Here is a 16764-nt window from a genome sequence, read left to right as displayed (position 1 = left end):
AGAGTTGGACTGTGAAGAAAGCTGATCGCTGAAGAATTGATGCTTTTGAACTGTGGTGTTGGAGAAGACTCTTGAGAGTCCCTTGGACTGCAAGGAGATCCAACCAGTCCATTCTAAAGGAGATCAATCCTGGGTGTTCATTGGAAGGACTGATGCTAAAGCTGAAACTCCAATACTTTGGCCACCTCATGCGATGAGTTGACTCACTGGAAAAGAGTCTGATGCTAGGAAGGATTGGGGGTGGGAGGAGACGGGGACGACAGAGAATGAGATGGCTGCATGGCATCACCGACTCGATGGACATGAGTTTGAGTGAACTCCGGGAGTTGGTGATGGACAGGGAGGCCTGGCATGCTGTGATTCATGGGCTCGCAAAGAGTTGGACATGACTGAGCGACTGAACTGAACTGAACTGAAGGCAGGCACACAGTTATTTTTAGTACCATACAGCTTCTTTGTATTTTGTTGCTTGAGGAAGGGTGTGTTCAGGTGCAAGCATCACAGCACAATTCAAGCCCGGGCTCATACTCACCCTATCTCCTTGGAGATATAGTCTAGATGAGACTTTTCTATGTGAATCTTCTGCTAACTTCCCCCCTGAGTCTGTTTCTTGGACAGATAACTGCCTACAACTCTATCTTTAGATGCAACTCTGTTTGCAAATCTAGGATAATCAATCACTGGACATTTCTACTCCTGATTTAACATCACAGTCCTTATAGCTCTGTCTGTCTTCTTATTCTAGGATGGTCAAAGTGAAAGTGAAGTCACTCAGTCATGTCCGACTCTTTGCAACCCCGTGGACTGTAGCCTACCAAGTTCCACCATCCATGGGATTTTCCAGGCAAGAATACTGGAGCGGGATGCCATTTCCTTCCCCAAGGATGGTCAAAACCCTGGCTTTATTAGTGTGCTGTTTAATTGGGATTGGCATTGGGGAGTTCTAGTGTACAAACTCAAAAGAAGAGGCAAATGTAGTTCAGAGGGGTTTTAACTTTGAGAGAAAGTGCAGGGATGAGATTGGTATGATTTTGTTTGGTTTGGTTGACACGGGTTATTAAAGTGTAACTGCATACAGTAAAATACACAGATCTTAAGTATGCAGTTCAATAAATTTTAAACTAGCACTTCAATCAAAATATAGAGCATTGTTATCACCCTAAAAATTCCCATGTTTTTCTTTCCTATTTCCCCCCTCCCCAAGCCCATCATTATTCTAATGTCTGTTTACAGAAACTAGTTTTGTTTGTTCTTGAACGTCTTGTGAATCATGTCACACATATGTACTGTTTTATGATTGACTTCTTTCATTCAGTAGGATGCTTTTAAGATTTATATATGTTAGTGTGTGTTATAGGTTTATTTCTAATTGCTGAGTCATATTCCACTATGTGCATATATTACACTTTAATTATACATTCATTGGGTAATTTTTGCTCTTTTATTATAAATAACATTTATTATAAATGTTCTTATACAAGTCTTTCTGTGTGGGTTTTAAACATTTATTTTTGGTAAATACCTAAGAGTAGAATTACTGAATTATAGCAAATTCCTAGTTTTCCACCATGGTTGTATCATTTTACACATATGTCTGAGATGTTACATCTTTTTCAACATTTAAAGTATTAATTTTAGCCATATTAGCAAGTGTACAGAGGAATCATGTTACATTTAGTTTTATTTCACTGATTATTAAAAATGTTGAGCATCTCTTCATGTATTTATTGACTAACATATTTTTGTGAATATTTTTCTATATCTTTTATCTATTTCATTAGTTTTTTTAATCTTTTTATCATGAATTGGTAGGAATCTTTGATATATTATGGATTAAATGCCTTTATGTTGCTTTTTTTCCTCCTAGTCTGTGGCTTTGTATATCATTTTTAAATTTCTTTCTGATGAGAAAAAATTTTGATGAAATTTCATGTATTGCTTTATTTTTTTATGTTTAGAATATTTTCATTATCTCTAAGAAATCTTTACTTACCACCAGCTTACAAACATATCCTGTTCTTATCTAGCAGCTTTATAGTTTTATTTTTACATCTAGATCTATAATCCAGCTAAGACAGTTTTTATATAATGTGAAGTATAGACCAAATTCTATATTTTTGATGCCTTATGGTATTGATTTTTGAATTAATTTTTTCTATTGCTGTTTGTTAGCATATAAAAACACGATTGAGATTTGTATATTTATCTTATATTCTCAGATCTTGCTGAATTCAATTATTAAACCTGTTAGTTTTTATTTTTGTCTTGTTTTGTTTGGAGATTCTTTTGGATTTTCTATGTACACAATTATTATCAGTTGCAAATAGGCAGTTTTATTTCTTTAACAATCCTCATGCCCTCTTTTCCCGTTTTTCTAATTCCATTGGCTAGAACCATCAGTATGAACTGAATAGAAGTGGTAAGAGTGAGTATCCATGCCTTGTTCCTGATCCTGATCCTGAACATTTTTAATATTTCATCATAAAAATGATAATAACTATAGCTTAGTCATACATTACTTTTATCAGATTGAAGAAGTTCCTTTCTACTTTTATTTATAATGAATTAATGCTGACATTTTTATATGCCTTTTGCATCTACTGAAAAGTCTTTATGAGTGTTCTTCTCTTTTTATATATGATCAGTTTCGTGGATTGATTTTCAAATCTTAAACTAACCTGCATTCCTGGGATAAACCTCAATTTATCATGAAATATTGCACATTTTATGCATTGCTCAATTCGATTTATTAACAGTTATTAGTAATTTTGCTTTTGAAGAAAACCAGAATATGTCATCCCCAAATATGTCTTTTTGACATAAAAATCATTTTGAGCTTAAGGCAATTAAAAAGCAGAAAATGCAAAAAATAGCCCCCATCCCCTTTTCTGCTTAAACACAAAATATAAATTTTCCTGTTACTGGAGACAGATTCTTATCAGCTCACAGAGGGCAACAGAAGAATCTGCGAATAAACCTTATTCCATTAGCCTCCTCCCGTATATTTACCTTTCCACAGTTTGCTACCTAAAACTTCTTATACTTTTGGAAGCCTAAAATTGCTTTCCTATGTCCTGCCATTTCCCTACAATTTATTGTTCTTTCTTGAAGATTCTGTATAACCCAGAGTTCAAAGCTGCTGCTTTGAGTTATTTTTTGCTTAGATATTTTTTCCTGCATAATGTGTGCTGCACTCATTAATAAACTGTCTTCCTCTTGTTGATCTGTCTTTTTCCACAGAGTCCCTGCTGAAAATGTAAGGTGGGTAGAGGTGAAGTTTTGCCTCTTCTACACTTTCATTTATGTTAATGAGTGATGGAAAAAGTGAAAGTGCTAGTCGCTCAGTCGTGTCCAGCACTTTGTGACTGCCCCCATAGACAGCCAGGCTCCTCTGTCCATGGACTTCTCCAGGCAAGAATACTGGAGTGGTTGCCATTCCCTTCTCCAGGGGACAGAGTGATGTTGGTCTTTAATTTTATTTTCTTGTAAGGTCCTTTTCAGTTTTGATATTAAGGTTATGCTGGCCTCATAAAACAAATTGAGAAATGTTTTCTTCTCTTCCTATTGTGAAAGTGTTCGTGTAATATAAGTATTTCTTTGTGAACATTTAATAGAATTTCACAGAAGAACCAGCTGGGCTTGAAGCTTTCATAGTGGGGCAGTTTTAAATTATGAATTCAATTTTTCTAATAAATGTAAGACTACCCAGGTCAACTTTTTTTTTTTTTTCCTGTCAGTTTTGGTAGATTGTGTTTTTGAAAGAGATTTTAGAGATTTCATCATTGTTGTCAAGCTTTTTAGTATATGCATGTGTGTGTGCGTGCTAAATCACTTCAGTCGTGTCCGACTCTGTGCAACCCTATGAACTGCAGCCTGCCAGGCTCATCTGTCCATGAGATTGACTCTCTGGGCAAGAATACTGGAGTGGGTTGCTGTACCCTCCTCCAGGGCATCTTCCAGAATGAGGGATTGAACCTGTGTCTCTTATGTCCGGTTTATTGGCAGGCGGGGTTCTTTACCACTAGTGCCACCTGGGAAGCCCTTTTTAGTATATCAGTTCAGTCCCTCAGTCGTGTCTGACTCTTTGCCACCCCATGGACTTCAGCATGCCGGGTTTCCCTGTCCATCTGATCCTCTATCATCCTCTTCTCCTCCAGCCTTCAATCTTTTCCAGCATCAGGGTCTTTTTAAATGAGTCAGTTCTTTGCATCAGGTAGCCAAAGTATTGGAGTTTCAGCTTCAGCATCAGTCCTTCCAATGAATATTCAGGACTGATTTCCTTTAGGATGAACTGGTTGGGTCTCCTTGCTGTCCAAGAGACTCTCAAGAGTTTTTGCCAACACCACAGTTCAAAAGCATCAATTCTTTGGTTCCCAGCTTTCTTTATAGTCCAACTCTCACATCCATACATGGCTACTGGAAAAACCATAGTTTTGGCTAGATGGACCTTTGTTGGTAAAGTAATGTCTCTGCTTTTTAATATGCTATCTAGGTTGGTCATAACTTTTCTTCCAAGGAGCAAGCGTCTTTTCATTTCATGTCTGCAGTCACCATCTGCAGTGATTTTGGAGCCCAAACAAATAAAGTCTCTCACTGTTTCCATTGTTTCCCCATCTATTTGCCATGAAGTGATGAGACCGGATGCCATGATCTTAGTTTTCTAAATGTTGAGTTTTAAGCCAACTCTTTCACTCTCCTCTTTCACTTTCATCAAGAGGCTCTTTAGTTTCTCTCCACTTTCTACCGTAAGGGTAGTGTCATCTGTGTATCTGAGGTTATTGATATTTCTCCTGGCAATATTGATTCCAGCTTGGGCTTCATCCAGCCTGGCATTTAGCATATATATTATATATATTTTAATATATACTTATACGTAATTTCCTCTTATTATCTTTTTTAATATCTGTAAACTTTCTGTTGATATTCTCTTTTCGTGTGTTAGTCGCTCAGCCGTGTCTGACTCTTTGAGATCCCATGGACTGTAGCCCACCAAGTTCCTCTGTCCATGGGATTCTCCAGGCAAGAATACTGGAGTGGGTTGCCATTTCCTTCTCCAATTCTTTTTTTAAAGCTCTGATTTTGTAATTTTTGGTTTTCCTTTTTTTCCTTGATCTGTCTTCTTAGAGATTTAAAATTTTCTTAATCTTATTCAAATAAACGATTTTAAGTTTCTTGATTTTTCTTTGTATAATTATTTCATTTCAAATAACTCTAATTTTTTGTGTATTGGTTTCTTATTGCTGCTGTAACAAATTATTATAAATTTAGTGGATTAAGACAAAGAAAGTTCATTATCATACAGTTCTGGAGGTCAGAAGTTCAAAATCAGTATCACTGGGCTAACATCAAGGTGTTGGCAGGCCAGCACTTATTCTGGAAGCTCTAGGAAATAATTGCTTTTCTTACCTTTTCCAGTTCTGAGAAGCTGCCTACACTCCTTCGTTTGTGGCCTCTTCGTATATCTTCAAAGCCAATAGTACACCATCTTCTCTCCACTCGGATCTTAGTTTTTCATCTCTGATTCTGATCCTCCTATTTCCCTCTTATAAGGACCCTTGTAGTTACCCTGTACACACTTAGATAATTTAAAATATTCTCTTTACTGCAAGATACTTAATCACATTTGCAAAATTCTTTTGCCGTGTCAAGTGAAACCAAAGATGTTCAGTTGTGTCCAACTCTTTGAGACCCCATGGTTTGTAGCCTGCCAGGCTCCTCTATCTGTGGAATTCTCCTAGCAAGAATACTGGAGTGGGTTGCCATTCCCTTCTCCAGGGGATCTTCCCCACCCAGGGATTGAACCCGGGTCTCTTGCACTGCAGGCAGATTCGCTACTGTCTGAGTCACCACTTTTTCTTTTTAGTGTGTAAGGGAACAAATTTACAGATTTTAGGAGTTAGGATATGCACATCTTTAAGAGGTCATTATTAACCTATTATACTATATGATTTCTTACTCTGGTGAGTTCAACATATATTCTAATATCCCTTATGGTTTTATTAAGTTATATTGCTAAACTTTCAAATATCTGTGGATTTTCTAGATATTTTTTGTTGATTTTTAATTTCATTTTGTCTTGATCATAAAATAATCTTGTTATAATAGCAGATAAAAATGTATTGAGACTTGTTTTATGACCTAGTATATGATATATTTTGGTGAATATATCACGTAGATTTGAAAATAATATGTTATGCTATCATCAAATTAATATTTTATAAATTATGTAAAGTTGGCTGACAGTATTATTCAAATATTCTCTAGCCTTACTTATATATATATATATTTTCCCCCTGGTCACACAATTTCTAAAGGAGTGTTAAAATTCTTCAACTAAGATTATGGACTATTTCTCCATTCAGTTCTACTGATTTTTGCTTCATGTTTTTGAAGCTCTGTTATTAGGTATACAAACATTTAGGGTCACTGGGTCTTCTTGATTAATTGACAGCTTTACTTATGAAACATTTCTCTTTACCTTTGGTGATGCTTTTTGTTTTAAAGGCAAATTTGACAATATTATATCAACTTTCTTATTTGGTGTCTTCACAGTGTGTCTTTTTTTCTCTATCACTTTGTTTTTGGTCTATCTGTATCTTTATATTTAATTTAGTTTTTGTTAACAGTGTATAGTGAAAGTGAAAGTGTTAGTCACTCACAACACTGCAGACTGCAGCCCTCTAGGCCTCTCTGTCCATGGAATTCTCCAGGCAAGGATACTGGAGTGGATTGCCATTTCTTTCTCCAAGGGATCTTCCCAACCCAAGGATCAAACCCAGGTCTCCTGCGTAGTAGGCTGATTCTTTACTGTCTGAGCTACCAGGGAAGCCTAACAGTATACATTAAAAAAAGTTCCTTCTGATAACTTCAAAAGTTTCAATAAGAGTACCTGGCCCATTTACATTTAGTTTACTTGATTAGGAAATGAAATATTCACCTTTGTTTCTTATAGTTTACAATTAATTAATATTACACTGACACATGTATAATAGTGTGAAAATTTACAGCAGTATACCTTAACTTTGTGATTTTGTTATAGATTTTATTACTGCTTGTCATGTATAATGTATAACATAATACATAACATATATTCAAATATAATGTTGTTTTTGCTTTAAAAGTTTCATATCTTTAAAGGCATCAGGAAAAGTTAGAAATAAAAAAAAGTTCTTATTTTCTCAAATATTGACCATTCCTGATAAATATTTCTATAAATTTCTATAAATACTCAACTAGTATCAGTACTTTTCTTATGTAAGAACTAGAGACAAACAGGTGGACAGAATGGATGAAAATATAAAATTACTTGAACGATGAATAGAATCTAGAAGATAAATCAAATGGACATTCTAGTCCAAGTTTGGGTTCAGCAACTAGTTGAGGAGAAGGAAATGCGAGGAGTGACCTTTTATTAAAGGGCTGTTAGGGTCTAGGATAGCATCTGGTCCAGGTAAGGGAGCTTAACTTACATGTCTGACTCCCTTTAAATGATGGGATGAGGACTGCATTAGTAAAGAGTGAATCAGTCAACTTTCACCGCATTCAAAACACCGTAAAACTTCATCTTAAAATAACCAACTTTTATTTAGCTCATGATTTTGCAAACAACTAATTTCGGCTGAATAGTTATTTTTGTCTCAGTTGGGCTCACTTATGAGTCCACAGTCCTCTTCTGACTTGAATGGAAACTCTTAGTCACTCAGTCATGTACAACTCTTTGAGACCCCATGGACTGTAGCCCACCAGGCTCCTCTGTCCACGGAATTCTCCAGGCAAGAATACTGGAGTTGGTAGCCATTCCCTTCTCCAGGGAATCTTCCCAATGCAGGGATGGAACCCGGATCTCTTGCATTGCAGGCAGATTCTTTACTGTCTGAGCCATCCAGGAAGACCTGAGTGGGTGGAGGTTGGACGATATAAGACGGCCTCAGGTGGAATGGTTTGGCTGTGCTCTCTGTGGTCTTCCCAGCAGGCTAGCTTGAGGTCCTTCCTGTGGGTGGTGAGAAGGGTTCTAGGAGAGTGGACTTGTCCTTGGTCTCTTGAGACTTAAGCTTATAAAACTGGCATATTTCACTTCCACTGTACTGTGTTAACCAAAACAAATCACAAGAAAAGCTCAGATTCAAGGGGAAGCAAAATAGACTTCAATTATTTATGGAAGGAACTGCAAAGTCATATTGAGAAAAACTGTAAATACAGGAAAGAGTGAGCAATCATGGTTTTTTCTTCCTTTTGCAATCTGATACATGGAAAGGAGGGTTCTGAAGGTTTGTGGTTAAGAAAAGTTTAAGACTTTGATTATTTTCTTTCCTCTACAATAATTAAAACCACTCCCTCTTTTAAATCTTCTTGGTATAGTTAAAAGGGCATGCATGGACGTTGGAGTAGGACGGACAGAGTTACTGGCTGTGTCATCATGGGAAAAGTACACAAGCTCTCTAAAGTTCATTACATGTACAATTTAGGTAATCAATATCCACTTCAAATGATTATTGTGAGAATTAGTGAATCATGGTAACATATTGTAATCACTGAGTCATGGTAACAGGAGCATTACTCATTCCTAGTGTAGTTTCTGCCTCTGCTGTTAAACTGCACTGACTCCTTCAAACCACATAGACGTGCTCATGCAATTGTGGAACCAGAGGGACCCAAGACACTTTTACCCAAGATTTTCATATAGAAGTGAGGAAACGGCAGCCAAATTAAAAGAACTTCTCCAATGTTTCATCACATAAAACTATTGATTCCTATTTGTCACCTATAAAATTTGATGTTGTTAACTCTTAGTTAACATAACCTGTTTCCTCCCTCGTGGCTCAGTGGTAAAGAATCTGCCTGCAGTGCAGGAGATGGAGGTTCGATCCCTGGGTCAGGAGGATCCCCTGAAGAAGGAAATGGCAACCTACTCCAGTATTCTTGCCTGGAGAATTTGATGGACTGAGGAACCTGGTGGGCTACAGTCCATGGGATCGCAAAAGTTGGATGTGACTGAGTAACTAACACTTTCACTTCACTTTCACCTTTGTCTTCTCTTGCAGCCTGGTAGCTTCTTGAGAGTAGTTGTCCTACACTATTTTCCAGGTGGGTGCTCTACATCTAGCACGATGGCTGGCACATTGCAGGCAGGCACTTGGGGGAAACACAGTTGTCTGACTGGGTATGAAGAATAAAAGACAATCTATCTGGAATGGTCAGCATAGTGGAAGCTATCCATCCACAAGCCTGGTGGAAATGAGCTGAAACTAGTGAAATTAATGTATCAGGAAGTCTTATTGTTCTCCCCTATTCTCTTGACCTGACCATGAGGTCACAAATCAGGAAGAAAAACATACAGACTCAGAAATATCTATAGTCATCATTCTTTATTCAAATTTATAAATGTTTACTGTGGTCCCATGGTATATATCTGCTTCTCTGGTGGCTCAGATGGTAAATAATCCACCTGCAATGCAGGAGACTTGGGTTCCATCCCTGGGACAGGCAGGAAGACCCCTGGAGAAGGGAATGGCTACCCACTCCAGTATTCTTGTCAAGAAGATTCCATGGACAGAGGAGCCTGGCTGGCTACAGGCCATGGGATTGCAAAGAGTCGGACACAACTGAGAAAACAACGTTTTATATATCTCCTGATTTCTCATGTAAATTCATTCTCCACATTTTGCATCATGCCCAGGAGGCCAGTCTCTGTTAGCTGCTCTCTTGCTAGGAGGACCAACTCTTAGTTTGATCAAGACACTTCAGGTTTAACAGTGAATGTCCTGCATCCCAGGAAACTTCTTAGTTCTTGGTGAACTGGGAAGGTAATTCACGTTAGCCCTTCTCCTCTGGCTTTCCACTGGGTTTGGCCCATGGGAGGCACCAGTTGAAGATCAGACGGTAGAAGCAGATTAATGTCAGGATATTTGGGTCTAGGCTCCTTCCAGCTGGGACTCTGCTGATTAGAAGATATTTCCCTTCCCTTTACCAAAGTCTAAATTTTCATTAGATTGTTGTTGTTCAGTTGCTAAGTCGGTCCAACTCTTTACAGCCCTATGGATTGTAGCCTATCAGGCTCTTCTGTCCTCCACTAACTCCTGGAGTTTGCTTAAATTCATGTCCATTGCGTCGGTAATGCTATCTAAGCATCTCATCTTGTGCTGCCCCCTTCTCCTTTTGCCTTCAATCCTTCTCAGCATCAGGGTATTTATTAGATCTCCTTCTAACAGCTACCTTTCCAAGGTTCTTCTCCTTCATGCTCAGGGGCAGTAATGTCCCCTTTGAGTTGTTAAACCTGGGAACTATGATTTCCTTAAGCCACACCTACATCTTTGTAAAGGTCCCTTTGTTGGATTCTCCTTAGATTTGTAATGACTGCCACTCTTTTGCTGATGACCCCTGACTGATGCTGGCCCTGGCTCCTGAGAACTATGTTTGGATACTGTGACAGACACAAAAAAAAAAAAAAAAAAAAAGGATAAAACAGAATCTCTGCTTACAACCCAGTGGGAAGAAATGGTTTTTAATAAAGTCATTGAGAAACAGTGGAGCAACATCTGAGCGTTTTTCAGCTGTGAAATGAAGGGAATGAACTCAAAATATGCTTTCAGGGATTCCACAAAACAAGAACATATTTTCTGCCAATTTTTGTTTTTGTTTTTATCTCACTAACTATCTTTATCACTGTCTAACTGATACTTTATTAAAAGTAAACAAGATTTTCAAGGTAGTTTCTGGATCCAACACAGTAAGACTGCTGACATCTTAATAAAGTGCTAGATTAAATGCAATGTTCAGGAATAACCAGGGAGAGGAGTGAGCAGGGCTGGCTTGATATTGTCAAGGGAGGTGTCAATGAGAAGATACACAAACAAGCTGAGCTTTAAGGATGAGCAGTTGGGATACAAGGGAGTCAGAGGGGTGAATGGGCTTCCCAGGTAGCGCTAGTGGCAAAGAATCTGTCTGCCAATCAAGAGATGCAAGAGACATGGATTCAATCCCTGGGTTGGTAAGATTCCCCTGGAGGAGGAAAATGGTAACCCACTTCAGTATTCTTGTCTGAAAAACCCTATGAACAACAGGAGTGTGTCAGGCTACCTTCCATAGGGTTGCAAAGAGACAAGACTGAATGACTGAGCATACACATAGAGAGATGAAGGCATTCCAGGTTAAGGCAAACTATGAATTTAAACAAGACCTGCAGGGAAGCCTAGTGGGTGATGAAGAGGCAATGGAGAAGATAAAATGATTTGTTAGGGATGGAATCCAATGAAACTAGATTTCAGAAGCCTCTAATGCCAGGGCAATCTGATTGGCACAGGTGTCCTGTTGTCCTGGGTCAGGAAGAACAAGCTATTCTAAGACTCTAAGATGTGGACATAATTTCCTACAATGTTAGATGGAATTTTATTTTTGTGTGTAGCAGTTCAAATAGGAATAATGCTTAAGATCATACCACACATATTCTCTATTAATAGAGATGATATGGATGCATCTGGCTCCCCATTGGATGCACTGTTTTGTATTAGACTCAGTAATCATGTACGGATGTGAGAGTTGGACCATAAAGAAGGTTGAGCACCAGAGAATTGATGCTTTTGAACTGTGGTGCTAGGGAAGACTCTTGAGAATCCCTTGGATAGCAAGGAGATCAAGCCAGTCAATTCTAAAAGAAACCAACCCTGAATATTCATTAGAAGGATTGATGCTGAAGCTGAAGCTCTAATACTTGGCCACCTGATGTGAAGAGCCAACTCATTAGAAAAGATGATGCTGGGAAAGATTGAAGACAAAAGGGGAAGGGGGCAACAGAGGATGAGATGGTTGGGTGGCTTTCACTGACATGAGTTTGAGAAAACTCCAGAAGATAGTGATGGACAGGGAAGCCTGGTGTGCTTCAGTCCATGGGTTTGCAAAGAGTTGGACACAACTTAGCAGCTGAACAATAGCAGCAATGGTTTTGGAAGCCACCCCTTGGAGGAGGACCTCAGCATGGGCTTGGTGTTTCAGATCAGTAGCATTCAAAGGGCCCAGATTCAAGACTTAGAAAGACTTCATACGTCTCTGTGTTTCCTAGAAGATGATTCCCAAAGCAAGGGAATTCCCTCCGTGGAGTTATTTGGTGACTGTTTACAAATTTGCACAATTAACTTGCATTTTAGATGTAAATATAAATCAGCCCAGGAAAACACATGATTAAGTAGCAGGCAACGTGCAGAGGGTTTTAAAAGGGCTGCCAGTGAGGGGTTAACCCCAGTCCTCCTACCACACCAAATGCATTCACAGCAGTGCAAGATGCAAGTGAAGCCTGCTGAGTAACCCAGCTCCCAGAATGCAGCGGGAGGCCGGCACTGTGGAGTTATTCCCAGGTGACATCGTTTGAATGTCATTTAAAGTTCACTTTCATTATTTTAATTGTCACTGTAAAAATTTCCCATTCAGGACTGATTATGTTCTAAGAGAAATCAGAACTTAAATTCCAATCAATCATAATTGAACATGTTGTTGCAAGTGGCATATAAAGCGGTGCCTCGGATGTGATTAAGACAAGTATTAGTTACTTGTGAAAAGCTGCAGGGGGATTTAGGAGCAAGTAGGATTAATTCTGAATAATTTACCTGGCCAAAGCTATCAGACAAGTGAGGGATGGAAATACTTTATGGGTGCCCCTGCATGCCTATGGAAGGGTGGGGCTGCTGCTTCAGTTCAGATATGAATCAGCAGGAACCTGCTGAGGTTTGCGAGACATGTGTTTCATTGAACTCAGAGCTTCTTCAGGAGATACTGGATTTGGTCCTGGGTCTTCCTGCCAATGGTTCCGTCAGTTTAGGGAAGACAGTTACCTTCCTTGAATCTCAGTTTTTCCTTCTGTAAACCTTGTGCCTTAGAAAGTGAAGAATAAAATGATGGTTGAAATAACATAACAGCTGGGTGTTCCCTGGTGGTCCAGTGGTTAAATCTTTGCACTTCCACTGCAGGGGGTGCAGGATTGAGTTCTAGTTGGGGAAAGAAACCAAGATCTCAACATGTTGCATGGAGCAGCCAAATATATACATACATATATATATGCAGTGTGTGTGCTCAGTTGCTTTTGTGTCTGACACTTGGCAGCCCCGTGGACTGTAGCCCACCAGGTTCCTCTGTCCATGGGATTCTCCAGGCAAGAATATTGGAGTGGGTTGCTATGCCCTCTTCCAGGGGATCTTTCCAACCCAGGCATCAAACCCATGTCTCTTATGTCTCCTGCATTGGCAGGCAGGTTCTTAACCACTAGTGCCACGTGGAAAGCCATTTATATATATATATATATATATATATATATATATATATATATATATATATATAAAATACTGCACCTTGTAAACCCCAAAGTGCTGCTAAGTATTACCAAATTGTTATCAAATGTTGGCTTCACACAAGGATGAACCCAAAGTCCAAGGATGGCTGGGCTATGCACTATTGGGGTAGGAAGAGGATGACATGCGTATGGCCATCAGTTGACCCAGCCTAACATACTGGCCTCATTGAGATGGTTCCTCAGGGAGCAGGGCCAGGGTGCAGCAGTGGGATCTCCATCCTTCCTGCCTGTGTCCCTCCTTCCCTGCCTCTCCTCAGATCCAGCTGTGCCCACGGACACCAGACTCAAGGGGCCATCCTTGCTGGGATTTGGAGATCTTGGTTTCTTTCACTGCACAGAACTAGGAACTGATGCCTTGTTAAAAGAACTGGCACAAAACTGAGAACTTAAAGCAGAGGGAAAGTTAAGCTCACAGCCTGTGGAACGCTGCTGCTGCTGCTGAGTCACTTCAGTCGTGTCCGACTCTGTGTGACCCCTTAGACGGAAGCCCAACAGGCTCCCCCGTCCGTGGGATTCTCCAGGCAAGAACACTGGAGTGGGTTGCCATTTCCCTCTCCAATAAGTGAAAAGTGAAAGTGAAGTCGCTCAGTCGTGTCTGACCGTTAGCGATCCACGGACTGCAGCCTACCAGGCTCCTCCATCCATGGGATTTTCTAGGCAAGAGTACTGGAGTGGCTTGCCATTGCCTTCTCCGACAGCCTGTGGAACTAAACAGATCAATTTGTCAAGTTTCTTAATCTCAGAGGCCCAATATTCACACCTGAAAAATAGAGATTATAGCTACCTCATAGAGCCATGGAAAGGATGAACATAGTGCCTGACAAATTGTAGGCCCTCAGAAATGGTAGTTATCATTAACACTGCAAACCCACCCTGGCAGCAATGCAATTTTGAGATTAGTGCAGGATTTTCAAAGGAACACCAGAAGCCAGAACCACCAATTTCTGTTTCCCAAAGGTTTCTGACTGATGACGTGACCATATGCAGGGTTGATTTCCTTTAGGATTGATCGGTTTGACCTCCTTGCTGTCTAAGGGACTCTCAAAAGTCTTCTCCAGCATCACAATTCAAAAGCATCAGTTCTTCGGTGCTCAGCCTTCTTTACCATCCAGCTCTCACGTCTGTACATGACTACGGGAATATAGCTTTGACCTTTGTCGGCAAAGTGATGTCTCTGCTTTTTAATATGCTTTCTAGGTTTGTCATAGCTTTTCTTCCAAGAAGCAAGTGTCTTGAGGAGGATGATGATATAATCATGGTCCTGACTTCTCTCTGCACCCTGATGCCAGTGGCTCCCCTCCCGGTGGGAGTCAGGACACAGAACAGGAAGTGACTACCTGTGATTCTACCCTACTTGGGAAGGACTAACAGCTTGCATTTCTGGAACCTCCCAGAAACAGGAGGACCCTCATGTCTTTCCTCCCCCAACTCACCTACAAACCAATTTTCTTGGAAAGAGAAGTCAGGGAAACCAGCAGGAACCTAATAAAGGTCTCTGAAAACAATGTTTCTCCATTTGAAAAATAAACCATGTCTTTAAATGCATTAACTCTGTGGGGAAATAAATGTAATAAACCAAATTCAATCCCTGCCAACATTTGTTTTCTTATCTATGTAAAATCAATATACTTGTTGCAATTATGTCTTTCAATAAATCCTCCCAAAGTCTTATTTTCTCATAAGATTTCCTGCCGCACTCAGATTCATTGCATTCATTTTCCATCTAGAGAAATTGTTTCTTGTATTTTTGAGCCATCGGTTTCCTTGAAGGATGCTGCTCCCCTCCCTCTGCCCTCCTTGTCTGCCGCCTGTCTTCTGCTAGGGCCGTTTAGGCGACAATTACTTTAATTGGATTGTAGTTCTGGGCTGGGATTGGTACTGGTGGGGACAGCCCTCTTTGGTGTAGGAGTGAATTTCCTTGCCCAGAGCTGGTCTCTGCCTGCACCCTCCTTGGCATGGTCCTGGAGGGCAACTGATGGGGACAGTAGCCATCTGTGGTCTCAGAAGCGAGCACATGGTTATTCTATGAAAGGATGGATGGCCCAGCTCTGACAACTCTTCAAACAGGATCATTAATTTTTAATGGATGTGCATATACTCTTGGGCTTCCTATCTCTGCCAAGCTTAGGGGAGATGGGTCACAGTGCATTAGAGCCAAAAGAAGCTCAAAGAACATCAGTGCACCCATCTACCTGCCTCCCACTCCTTGTGTTATTATGGGTATCCAATGAGTCCTGCGTGCCAGAGACTCCCCACTGCCTGCACTAGTAGTGATCTCAGCGACGCAACAGTGAGCAGTGGTTTGAGGAGAGATCTTAATTTCCTGCCCAGAAGTTGAACTTGGGTAGCCTGGATGAAACCAGGAATCCTAACCATCAGACCAGCAAGGGTTCGAGGCTAGAAGCTATTTTTCCCTGAATTTTTGCCCCCACTGAAAAATGCATTTATCACGGAGGCAAAAATGATAAATGAATGTATGAAGTTTATTATTTGAGACACAACAAGTGGAGAACACACAGAGAATCTGTTCAAATAAAATAGAAACAAGGCAGAGATGCACACCTGAGAGAAAGGGTAGGGATGACCCCTCTAGTGAGGAGGAGCACTAAAAAGAGTTCAGTCATTTGTATAAGGCAGTTCTTCCAGGTCTTTGTGTACTTTAAGGCAATGACCTGGTTTCTATTAATATTTTCACACCTGACCTGCCCTAAGACCCTCCCCAACATATGTGTGCAAATTTTTCCAAGATGGATTCCAGCCTAGAGTCCTATGGGACACACTTAGCCTCACATATTATGGGTTGGTGCCCCCTCCTTGTAACCCGCAAGGGGTCTTTGAATGTGAAATGTCTCCCTTGTTCCAAAGAGGATAAATATATGATCTCCTGATCCTTTATTCAAACAGGGCTTACCCGCTCTCTGTTTCTGCCATGACTGTTATCTTAAGGTGTCCATAGGAGGCAAAACCTAGCTATTTACCCTGTTTCAGTTGTTTACTTCCATTTCAGAGAGCAAACAGGAGGCTGCTTGTAAATATCTAACCTGGAGCCCACCCACTTCCTGTTTCAGGAAATCCAAACAGGAGGCTAGCTTGAAGTCCATCTTTTTCTTGCTCCTAGAAATGGAACAGGAGACCAGTTGTAGATGCCTAGCCTGTGAAAAGTGGTAGTTACTCAGTCATCTCCGACTCTTTGCGACCCTATGGACTGTAGTCTGCCAGGTTCCTCTGTCCATGGTATTCTCCAGTCAAGAATACTGGAGTAGGTTGCCATTACCTTCTCCAGAGGATCTTGCAGACCCAGAGACAGAACCCAGGTCTCCTGCATCACAGGGAGATTCTTTACTGTCTGAGCCACAAGGGAAGCCCAATGCCTAGCCTGGTGACCATCTATCTCCTGCCTCAGTGGAACATCATGTAGGTGGCTTCCC

The sequence above is a fragment of the Moschus berezovskii genome, chromosome 7 (genome assembly GCF_049115385.1).
Source record: "Moschus berezovskii isolate FMDL1 chromosome 7, NW_MosBer_1.0, whole genome shotgun sequence".
NCBI classification, from domain to species: Eukaryota; Metazoa; Chordata; class Mammalia; order Artiodactyla; family Moschidae; genus Moschus; species Moschus berezovskii.
This window is presented reverse-complemented; position numbering follows the sequence as displayed.